The following is a 12,048-nucleotide window of genomic DNA, read 5'->3' on the forward strand; positions in this document are numbered from 1 at the left end:
AGTGGCACAGTCATTCTGCAAGGTGTCAACTGCCCAGGAAGCTTCCAAACTGACACTTGGTTCATGAGATTCGCCCTGTGATGAGTAAGAGGTACTTGATCACCATGTGTAAGCAAGGATCTCCAAGTGGACTTAAGAACTGAAGATTAACTGAAGAGGGAGAGGACACTAGTCAGCTCTATGCCAGCCTCAAGCTGACTCATCCTCTCTTCTTCTCTCCTATATATAGAGCTCTTCTATGAGGTCTAAGGAGGCTGGAATTTTGTGTAAAGCAAGGAGGTGCTGTTGGTTTACAGTTAGAGCCATTGGGTGATTGTTTTACTAGAGGTGAAGAGGAGAGTTCTTGCTGTTGGGGAGGTGCTGCTGGATTGGAGCCATCATTGGTTGTAACCTTCTCAGAACCCTGTTACTTCTATCAATAAAGTTTTGCATGTTCTCCTATATACTTGTATTGCATTGATGTATTGTATTTACATGTATATTTGATTCACTCTAATCCATGTATCAATTATGAGTACTTGTATCTTGTAGTTTCCTCTCTTGTTTTGTGCAGGATCTGTGTGTAGCTGGACCGGCAAAGAGAGCAAGGAGCTGGGAACAAGAGACAAAGAGAGAGGACAAGGATCGACTAAGCGAAAGACACCAGGTTGGTTAATCTTTCTTCATTCTCTCTGTACTTTCATAAAGGAAATCATCAAAACTTTACTTTCAGTTGTTGCTAAAGACTGTCACCTTTAGAGTAGGGATAGGGTCATCCGCATCGGATACTTTTCCCCACAACAAACTGGCGACTCCGCTGGGGAGCCTAGTATCTTGTTGGTGTTTGTAGTATTTTGCTATTCATTTCTTGAAGAAAAGAGTACCAAATCGAAAAGCTTTTGACTATATCAAAAGCGAAGTAGAGGGACTGCTACTCTTGCTCATTTGCTGAGCAAATTCAAGATTTAAAGAGCTAATCTACAAAAGACTCTTTACTCTTTGTGATAGATCTTCATCCTCTTGATCATCCCTTAGCCTGTATTTGACCTATAGTTTTTTATTTCAGCAAAAACAATGCATTTTTGAGCTTTTTATGACCCGGAATTCTTTGTAGACGAAACTCTCGTGAGTCAGTGCAGGCTGTCCACAGGCAGTCTGCATTACAGCGCAGGTGCTCCCTTCGGGAACTGCGCTGAGAGTCAAACTGGCAGACTAGAACCTGCGCTGGTCCAGTTAGCCATTGTCTTGCTCAGTTTTCCCATTGTGTCTTGGCCCTGTTTTCACTGATTTTTTGCTGATTGCTTGCTGGTCATTGTACTTGCTGTAGACCACTTCTCCTTGACATTATTCCGCCTCAGTTGTGTGATGGAACTGTGAATGTTCTTTCAGTATTTCTTGTTTCAATTACAGTTTCCCATTGTGAAAAGCGAACCAGTATAGCTGTGACCTCTTAGATCCTGAACTGTAAAAGTGTCTGTGTGATCTTATGAGCTAGTTTTATTACTGTTCATGGCTGTTTGAGTTTGTTTGTTTTTCACTTTATGGTTTGAATTCATATATTTTGAATGTTGAAACAAGTACTTGTAAAGCGTCTTTTCATTTAGACAAAGCTTGTTTGTTTACGCTTCAAATTGAATTCGAAATTCATACAACAGTTTTCCTTTTGTCTACATCAACATTAAAGGAAAAGAAAAGAAATACATGCATCTTGCATTTGCATTTTTGATAAGTTTGTGTGTCTGATCTAGAAGAAAGTGCATTAGTTTGTGCTTTGTGCTCTGTGTGGAAAGATATTGTTTTTCTCTCCCCTCAGTAGTTAGGATTTTCAAAGCTAAAAAGATTGTGAAAGCTTGCTTATCATTTTAGCTGCATTTAGGAATTTGTACCAATACATCTCGTGGTGATCCTGAAAGACAAACTGATAAACAAGATCAACTTAAAATATATTGAATGAATCTAAAAACGCATTGTAACATAACGCTCACAGTAGAGGTCTAGGTAGAGACGTGTTCCGACGTCGTTAAACATAGTGACTGTCGATCTCTACGAAGGTGGGTGATTCCTCCTGAGAGTCGATGGCACTAATACGGACTTGAGCTCCCGCGTACCGTCGCGTATATTGGGAGACCCCTATAGGCTTTTATCCTTTATCCTTAGGAAGCCGTGTCGACCGCCCTACTGATCGCGATGCAGTGAACACAACATTCACGAAGATCGACCACCCGTACCGTAAAACGTATTCTGTGGTTTCGCGAAAGGTTTGGCACACCCTCTGCCTAGATCTCCAGAGCAGTTTCTTTTGGCCTTTTTCAAACTCTATAACTGAAAAAGTCCGACCGAGCATTTGTCACTTCGGGCTCGTTAATACATCGAAGGCGACTAGAGTCATCTTTAGCTTTTTCTCGACTCTTAAAACATGAAAAAGCAAAGTTGTGTCTAAAAGCGTCTAATAAAATTCATTCAATACGGAAACATAATTCCCCTTTTTGTATTTTAGTTGATCAAGTAATCCGCAACCGTGGAGGAAAGTCAATTAAAACCCCGTCGTTCAGGGAGGCTTGCGAGTCAACCGCCTTTGTCTCCGGAACCGAGAGTAGTACGGACGAAGCGAACTCGCTTGACCAGGTCAAAATCTCCTTTTAAAGTTAGAACGGAAGTTCCAACAACATCTGAGATTCTGGTCACTCCCAATATTTCTGGAATCCCTGCCTCTATTGAAGAAGTTCAACAGCAACAGAAGGACAGTGGTACTGATCCTAGTCTGAAGACAAGTACTTGCATAACTGAACCAGTTCCATCTGAAACCGGTCCACAGAGTCTTGTTGTTCAAACAACTGTCGTTGTCGAAGCAACCCCTTCTTCGGCACCAGAAATCTTTTACGGACCTGACGGTCTTCCTCTTCCTCCTGGTCTGATTGCAATAGAGGAAATCGTAGAGGACCAGCAAGCAAATACTCCAATTCATTTTGGAGTAGGTACCCCTCTTTTCCCTTCTGCATCAGAAGTTTGTCTATCACCACCAGAAGTTCCTGAAGAATCGTTAGGAAGTTTATTGGATAGACTTAAAATGTCTGAACAACCGTCGACATCTAGGACTGTGCCAAATGACACAGCGATGGCAGAAGCTCCTGCTGTCACTCCAACGATGTTTGCCGGCATACCATCTGTCCCAACTAGTTCTCATCAACTAGAAGGAGTCCACCCAGGGACTATTATGACAACTTGGTCTGTTCCAGTTTGTTCTTCCGGTATAATACCCGGTAATTCTTATGTTGAAACTAGACAAATTGATCCCTTTGGGAATCATTTTGGGCCATCCAGTCCTCAAAGGCCATCTATACCCTTGAGCTCCGGATTGTTACCGTATGGGGGGCAATATGCCCTTTCACTTCCCCTTTCGGGGGGATACCCATACGGCAGTTTTCAACCACATTCAGGTTTGACTCAAGTAACGACGAGTGGTTGGGTACCTATGTTACCCCAACAACCAAGAGTTGTATATTCCATGCAACAATGTGTACCTATGTCTAGTATCCCGACGACGCCAGCAATTGTAACCGTGTCGCAAGTTCAATCGATGCCTGTTGTATGTCAACCCCAAGTTGTAATGCAACAGCCTATTGACCCTGCAACACAACCACAATCACCAACTGCCGGGATGACACAGATACAAACGGGAACCATAACCCCGCATCTTGGTCCGTCGGTTAGTGTCGCACAACAAAACATGGCTTCACAACCATGGATGGTGCAATACCAACAACCTCAGTTTCAACAGGTGTACCAGGGGTCTGAGCAACAGATCTTTGCAAATAGTGGGCAACCCTATATTCAGAATGGGTTAAACCAACCACTTTACAGTGGCCAAGCCCACCAACCATATCAGTCATATCAACATCAGTTGCATTATACTGGTGTGCAAAGACCTACTGCTCAGGCGATTCCATCATATCCTGGGTACGCCTCGCCAAACCTGAATCAGCAGTTGCCATTTGTGGCGACCTTAGAATTACCAGATTTACATCGATTGACAAACGATCCAATCGCCTATGCCCATTGGTGGCCAGCGATTCCTCACAAACTTCCTTCGGACATTCCTAAATTCAATGGAAATCCGGGCGAAGACCCGTCGAATCATGTGATGACATTCCATCTGTGGTGTTCGTCGAATACCTTGAATGATGATTCGATAAGGCTTCGTCTTTTCCAGAGGACATTGACTGGTCCGGCGGCCAAATGGTATATTGAATTACCTAGAGCCTCTTTCGAAAATTTTAGTTCCCTAGCCACGACTTTCTTAACACACTTTCAGTTACCCATAAGGTACGAAACTGGGACAGAGATCTTGACCAATTTCAAGCAGACAACAGCCACACATATATCTGATCATATACATGAGTGGCGTTGTCGTCGCAGAATGGTAAAAACCTATGTTCCAGATCAGCTATTAGCTGAGTGGTTTATAAAGTCACTTCTGCCGGCAATAACAGAAGATGTGGCCAAGGGAGGTGTCGTAACAGAAGAGCAAGTGATTGCTCGTGCTCAATATTTGGACTTAGTGTATACTCAGTCGGGCACGCTCTATGATAAGATACCTGATGCCCCCAGACCGGAATTTTCAATCCCTCCTCCTCCCGGATCGAATAGTGACTCTCATGGCGGTGATGGCGTGATTGGAACTGCAAACGCTAAGTCGACAAGGGATTCAAATAAGAAAGCCCGTAAGACTTCGAATCAAAAAGCAAATCAAGAGATTCTTGCTTCGGAGGTAAATGCTATATCTACGGATAAAGACAAAAACTCCAATCAACCAGGAAGCAAGAAGAAACAAAACAAAGGGAAGAAGAAGAAACAAGGTGGGTCATCTCCTCAAAAAACTTCTTCAAACCCTCCTGGGCAAGGGAAACAATTTCCTCCATGTCAAATATGCGATGAAAATCATTCAACAAAGAACTGTCCGTTCAACGCTGAGTTAAAGAGGTTCTTCAAAAGTTCCCAAACTTCAGCTGTGTTGACTGATCCATTTCCCACCCCAGGTCAAAATATGGTTGATAGTGGAAATGCTTCTCCGTCTCAAGTGCTTATGTTGTCGGTTTCTAAGCAAAATGATGCTTTGATCTCGACTAGGAATAAAGATTATGGGAATCCGCCGGTGTCGAACGACAAAGGGAAAGATCAACCCAGTAGTTCGACAACAACTTCGGCAGAAGTTGTACCCCCCCTCACGCATGAATTAACAATAAAGCCGCCTAAGGGAGTAGTCCACAAGTCGACATTCAATCCTCGCGCCAGAGCGGCGCAACACTATAATATAGTGGAGGATTTGGCCCAATCGCCTTCTGCTATGTCGACTCTTGAGGTACTACAAAATTGCCCATCCCAAAGACAGGCATTGTTATCAGCAATTGGTGGAGTGGATCCTAAAGATTCCAATCTTGTATCCTTTGATCACAAAGGATATGATCCTCAGTTACCAGCACAATTAGCTTTCCTTATTCAAGTGAAAGCACTCAACAAAACTGTTCATAGAACAATTATTGATGAGGGCGCATCAACATGTATCATGTCGATGAGTTGCTGGAAAACTCTTGGATCTCCAACCTTGTCGCGATCTTCGACGACATTGAAAGCATTTGACGGTAGGTCGTACACTCCGTACGGTATCCTAAATAACTTTAAGGTTGAACTAGGAGGAAAAACAGTAGAGATTGATGTTGAAGTCATTGATGGCAATCTTGACTATAACATCCTACTGGGAAGACCATGGATATATGCCATGGCAGCTGTAGTGTCGACATATTTTAGGAAGATCGCATTCCCGTTTGAAGGAGGGATTACGATCGTCGACCAACAGAATTTCCTCCTTAATGGTTCACAAGTTACTGGAAGCATTCCCCTGATCCATGGGAGCGACCATTCAATAAAAGATATAGGAGTAGGCTTGCTAAAAGATCCCACAATGATGGGAACTTTCACGTTGCCACCTCCTTTCCATGAAGGGAATATCCCGTTTGTAGCAACATGCAACATGGTATCTTCATCGAAGGTCGCAGAAGACAAAGTCATCATGGATCATCAAGTGGTATTGCCACCTAGCCCTATTGAAATATTGTAGCAATCAATGTTTCAGGCATGGGAGGCGAGCCCAAATGAACGCTCGTCAAGCGTTTGGGTAGATAGGTCCGAAGAATATGGTACCCCATTAGATCCATGGTCAAAAGTTCATGGGACTGACGAAGGAATCTTACAATCAATGATGATTGAGGGGGCACCATGGAATGATCACCACCATCGTTCCCTTCTTCCAGAATGTGAAGAAGAAACTCATCACGACCTATACCACCCTTCAGTGTTTGAATTCCTAACAAATACTGTAAATACGGTGGATTCAGAGAGAAACCTATCCAATATTGAAGAAACCATAGCCATAAAGTTCAGAAGTTGCCATGCATGTCAGATCTTTGATAGCAAAACCAGAAGACCGCCCGCACCCTTACAGCCGATAGTTGCTGTTGGGCCCTTCGCCAAGTGGGGCATCGATTTCATGCAATGTAACCCCACCTCGACCGGGGGGCATGGGTATATTATAGTCGCTGTTGACTATTTTACCAAATGGGCCGAGGCGATGCCTACATTGGATAACACTGGTGAAACAGCTGCCCTTTTCTTTTTTAATCATGTAGTCGCCAGGTTCGGCGTTCCGCAAGCTATAGTGACAGATCATGGATCGCATTTTCGCAATCACATGATGGTTGAATTAGCTGCCAAACTAGGGCTATCTCACGACAGCTCTACCCCATATTATCCACAAGCCAACGGACAAGTTGAGGCAATCAACAAAGTCCTGAAGCGTATGTTGCAAAGGATGATCGGGGTTCACAAAAGAAGATGGCATCTAATCCTGTACTCAGCATTATGGGCTTACCGAACCTCGGTAAAGAACGCCACTGGGTTCACACCATTCCAATTGGTGTATGGCCTGGAGGCAGTCTTACCGATCCAGTGCGAAATTTCGTCTCTTAAACTCGCAATTGACCTCCTCCCCAGAACCTCAGAAGAAGAGGCTCGTTTCCTGGAATTGATTCAGTTGGATGAAAACCGTCGTGACGCCGCTTTGGCGAACGAGGCCCATAAGAAACGAGTCAAAGCACAGTTCGACAAAAGTGTCAAACCTCGCAACTTCTCTGAGGGTGACTTGGTTTTGCTTTACAACCAAGAATCCGATAAATTAGGAGCAGGAAAATTTCAGTCCTTATGGATGGGTCCCTATATTGTTAAAAGGGTGTTAGCAAAAGGAGCCTACGAGTTAATGGATTATGACGGAATACCACTGGCGCAACCCCGTAACGGGTTGTTCCTCAAGCGTTACTATGCCTAAATAGTAACCTGAGTGCTTTTGTTGTATTTTGTTTTCGCTAAAATGTTTGTTTCGGTTAAGTAATCCACCCTTCTCGTTTGTTGCAGATGTCGAATTATTCTGATACATATGTGGGATATGCCGACGGAGCGAGTCGTAGTACGCGGAATTTGTCCTCCGCAGCCTGGGCCATTTTTGATCCAAGCGGCGAGTTAGTGAGTTTCAGAGGTGTGTGTATTGGACAATCAACGAACAATATCGCTGAGTATAGTGCGTTGATTGAGCTCCTCTCTGATACCATTGCTCATGGTATACGCCGACTAATTGTCAGGCTAGACTCACAACTTGTGATACTACAACTCACTGGTATATATTCAGTCCGCAATCCAGCTATTTATCGTATGTTTTTAAGAGTTAAGATTTTGGAAAGAGAGTTTGATTCAATTCAATACCAACATATTTCCAGAAACTTGAACACATTAACAGATTCATTAGCAAACTATGTATTAGATAGACATTTACAACATATATAAAAAGAGATGCATCGGTGCTATGTAAGTGGATCACAAATAAACTGAAATAAACTCCGAAAATCAAAATATATAAAGCTGTTTATAGTTTGTACATAATGTGCTGTAATCAAAACAAAATTGGTCATATGACCTAAAACTCAAAAAGATGCTAGGGGGCACCCTAGCCTAGTGGTGCTCATGAAAGTACGTCACGGTCTGTGCGATCATGCGCAAGAGACGAGTCCATCGTCTAGGCACGCCAATAGTGTGCCGCTGCAACTGTAAAGGTAACTCGTCAATCTGTACATCCGGAAGACCACGAGTAAGGCTCTCAACCTACTCCTGCACAGCTGCAAGTATCTCAGTATCACCAAGGTCGCGAATAACAACTCTCCTAGCAGGCTCTGCTGCTGGGGCAGCAACTGGCGATCGTGGACGAGCTACTAGACGAACAGGACCAACATCTGCATGCACCCAAGAGTTTGATCAGTTTTGGACAGTAAACATCATGGATAAAAACAATAAACAGTGATATGGTCAGAGATTTTACCAATAGCACCCCATTGCTCGCCATCCGGAAGCACCAAGTCCGGATCACCTCGGTAGTCCATACCCACATATGGATACTCAGAAAATGCCATCTCCTGACGCTCGAACCACCTAAAGAAGGACTCAGTGAATGTAATATGAGGTTGACCAGCATGCCGGGACATATGGTCAACCCACCTCTGCATGCGTGGCTCGGTCGGAGAAGGCACATCAAGCAAGATGTACTGAGGTTGCATCAATGGGATTTTCTCCAAGACAAAGGCAGTCAGTATAGAACCAAATCCAAAGTTCTTCAGCCCCCCGTCCTTTACCTTGGTCAATTGACTTTTCATCTGAACAAGTACTGCATCGCACCAGTTAAACACTTTCGGTTGGAGACACTCCAAGGCGTGCTGCATATAAGATCTGTTGGCAACATGTAAAGCTGCGCTACCGGCCATCCTACCAATAGTAAACAGAATGGACCTGAGAGACCTGTCAGTGATGTCACGGATGTTGATCTTGCCGTCTTTGCTCGACTGTGAACCTTCCCGGTAATACTGACGGATATAGTCTCTGGTGGAAGTAGTCCCTCGAGCCGTACCTGACAAAGAAATGGGGGCACCCCGCCTTGACAACCCAGTCAAGAAGTACATGTCCTCTATGGTCAAGGGGAAAGACTTCCCCCTAATCTGGAATACTTGGTTAACAGGATCCCAAGCATCAAGCATATACTGCAGTAAAGAAATCTGTGCTCTCATGCTAGAGATACGGAAGAACTTCAGCAGGCCACAGTTCCGAAGCGCGTTCACCGTGACTGGGTCATGGAGTGCAACCATGTCCTCTGCTTCATGTTCTCGTTCTCGCCATGTAAGGGACATTTTGTTCAAAGTTCCCTGCAAGCAAACAAGAGAAGGAGTAAGTTCCTGATTTTGATGAAAATCTGGCGAAAAAATCATCAAAAAACACATGCAAGGTCGGCTTTTCTAGGCCCAGCGCAGGCAGAGAGGCTTCCCCTCGCGCTGTAAGGCAGTCTGCCTTAAGGCTTCCTGAAATACAGCGCAATTTTCGAAAGGGGAACCTGCGCTGATGCCAGGGCGCCCTGATGAAACCCCTGGGGCTCAGAAACCCTGAAAAACATGCATGAAACTGAAAAAGGAAACCATGAAAATGAAGGGCTAAGGTTTAGCTCCTACCTGGTCCAAACGGCACCGAAAATCGTCCACAGAATCTCCCGGAATCAGCTGGTGAAAATCAAGGAAAAAGAGGCACCTCCAGAGCTCCAACAAGCAAAATGCAAATGAAATGGTAAATGAGAGGTAAAAACCCTTTTTATGACTTTTACACAGTTTAAAGTTAAATATTAGGGTTATAATCTCGTTTTCATGCAAATATTGTCCATTTCTAACAAAATTTGTTGCAGCAATTGAAGATGAAGTACTACATTTGAAAAGAGAAAAGCTAGTAAAAGTAAAAAATTAAATTTGACCATGAATCGAGCAGTTTTACCACGGAATTTATGCTCGTTAAAAAATAGAAAAGTGTGAGCAGAGTTTTTCCGCCAAAGTTCAAGCTCATTAAAAAATGAACCTATCTCGGTAAATAACCATTGCGATCGTAAAATTATAAGCCTTAAAAGCCTTGGTCGTGCTTTCATCCATCACCTCCATTTCATTTGGCCGATCGTTCACCCCCATATGTGTGTTTACCTATTTTGAGGAACAGCTGCGAAAAGTGATCTCACCTAGCCATCCTTGTGACACTACCGTGATTGGAAAAGTCCAATTTGTACCTGGAATCAGTTGCTATCCCTGTTTATCACTCGTTCCTCAAAAGACGAGTCTTCTTTGAGCTCTTTTCACTGACTCGTAAAATATGAAAAGTTTGCCGAGTTTTTGGCCTTCTAGCTCGTTAAACGACCAAAAGCTATCCCTCCTCTAGATTTTAATCTTTTTGGACCTGAGGGATTATTGCACAAAAAGATCGAGCGCTTGTCTTGGTCGGCTCGTAAAAGTACCGAATAGCCATCCCTTCTGTATTGTTTTATACTTTTTCGGACTTAGGGGATTAGATGACGAAAAAGGAATCATGGAGTTGACTTTCTGTACCTTTTCAGACTCTCTAAAAATGAAAAGGACCGAGTTTTCCTTGTCGTTAGACTCGTTAAAATGATTAAATAGCGACAAACTTGTCTTTAGACGAGAACGAGTTTCCCTATCGCTAGGCTCGTTAAATCATAGCGATGGGCTTGCCCGAAGGGTAGGTTATAGAACAAGCATATGTTATCCTCCTCAAGCTTGACAAAAATAAAGAGGTACTGGTCAGAAATGACTGGGGAAAAATTGGGAGAACATCAAAGTTTAATGGTAGCAAGTCACTCTTGAACATGACACTTTTCCTCCGTACCACATCGGGTTGGGTTGTCTCATTCACCGGTCTCATCACCATGGTCCTCGCCAAACCATCCACATTTGGGGTAATGCTACCAATCCATCGCATCGGTGTCGTTATATGTTCAAGAGGGGTCATTCTGAAAGTGTCAACCGTGTCCCATCCACTGCCATACATTATCCTTCATCCATTCATGATCGCCACCCTGAATCATATGTCACAGTTTGTTTTCACCTCCACTAAAATCATTAGCTCCGTTCCGTGTCATTGATGTGGGATTCAATAAGGCCCTCCTTTGACAGATCGCTTCTTGTCGACTTCAGCTCATTATCCAAGAAGTTGATCTAGGAACAACCCCATCAGTACTTTGAAGCTTGCATGCCTCAATGGCAAGTTTCTCACTTCCGGCGACAGGTATACATCAATGACCTTCGACCAGAAGATTTTGCGTGGCGTTCGACGCCAAGTCCTTTATTCACGCCACGTGAATTGTACTGCAGTACCTTGAGGGTCATCGTCATTATTGGTGATTCCTCTCGTGCTTGTTAACGGTTTTCATTATTGACCGGTAATCAAGCGATGTCTTTCCATGTTCGACTTCAGTGCAATTCTCACATGGATCGACTTGTACTTAGAGTGAAGATCGAACGAGTTTGAAGACCCCGGATCTAGTTTCATCCATCCGGGCTGCGATATATATTCGGGAAATATAAAAGCATTTGTCATGTACATCATTGCAACAGATGATCATCCTAGTCAAAGGATGATAATTTCAGCAGAAAATTATCAGTCTACCTTCAGACGATCGTCTGTCATATGTACCAAAATGTATTTATAAAAGCTGAGCATGGGAATGCCCGCCTCAGCTAGATCATGAAAATAGAATGAAAAATAATGTATTGTATTGTATTGTATTACAGGGCGCCTCCTCAGCACTGGAATGAACTTCGGACCCTCTAGATAAAGCATTTCACCCGATAAACGACCTCATACTTTAGGGGGCAACTGTTATAGGCATTTCTGTGCCTCGCAGCATGGAGCATGAAATGTCAATAATTACAGGGATCCTCAGTCCCTAAACATGTTGTTCTTACCCCTAAAAGAACAAGGTCATCAAACAACAGCACTTCCAATCAGTTCTCCACCTGAAAACACTTCAAAACAGGCTAATTTTGGATCATGTCAGCTGCTCCACTGAGCATCTGCGCTGGAATGCAACTGCTCCTCCTTGTACCTGCGCTGGAAGTCAAATCTAATGAAGGCTACCTGCGCTGGGCGAGA

This window comes from Pinus tabuliformis, chromosome 6 (genome assembly GCF_031772625.1).
Source record: "Pinus tabuliformis cultivar Carrire ecotype Pingquan chromosome 6, CPIR1, whole genome shotgun sequence".
Classification (NCBI taxonomy): Eukaryota; Viridiplantae; Streptophyta; class Pinopsida; order Pinales; family Pinaceae; genus Pinus; species Pinus tabuliformis.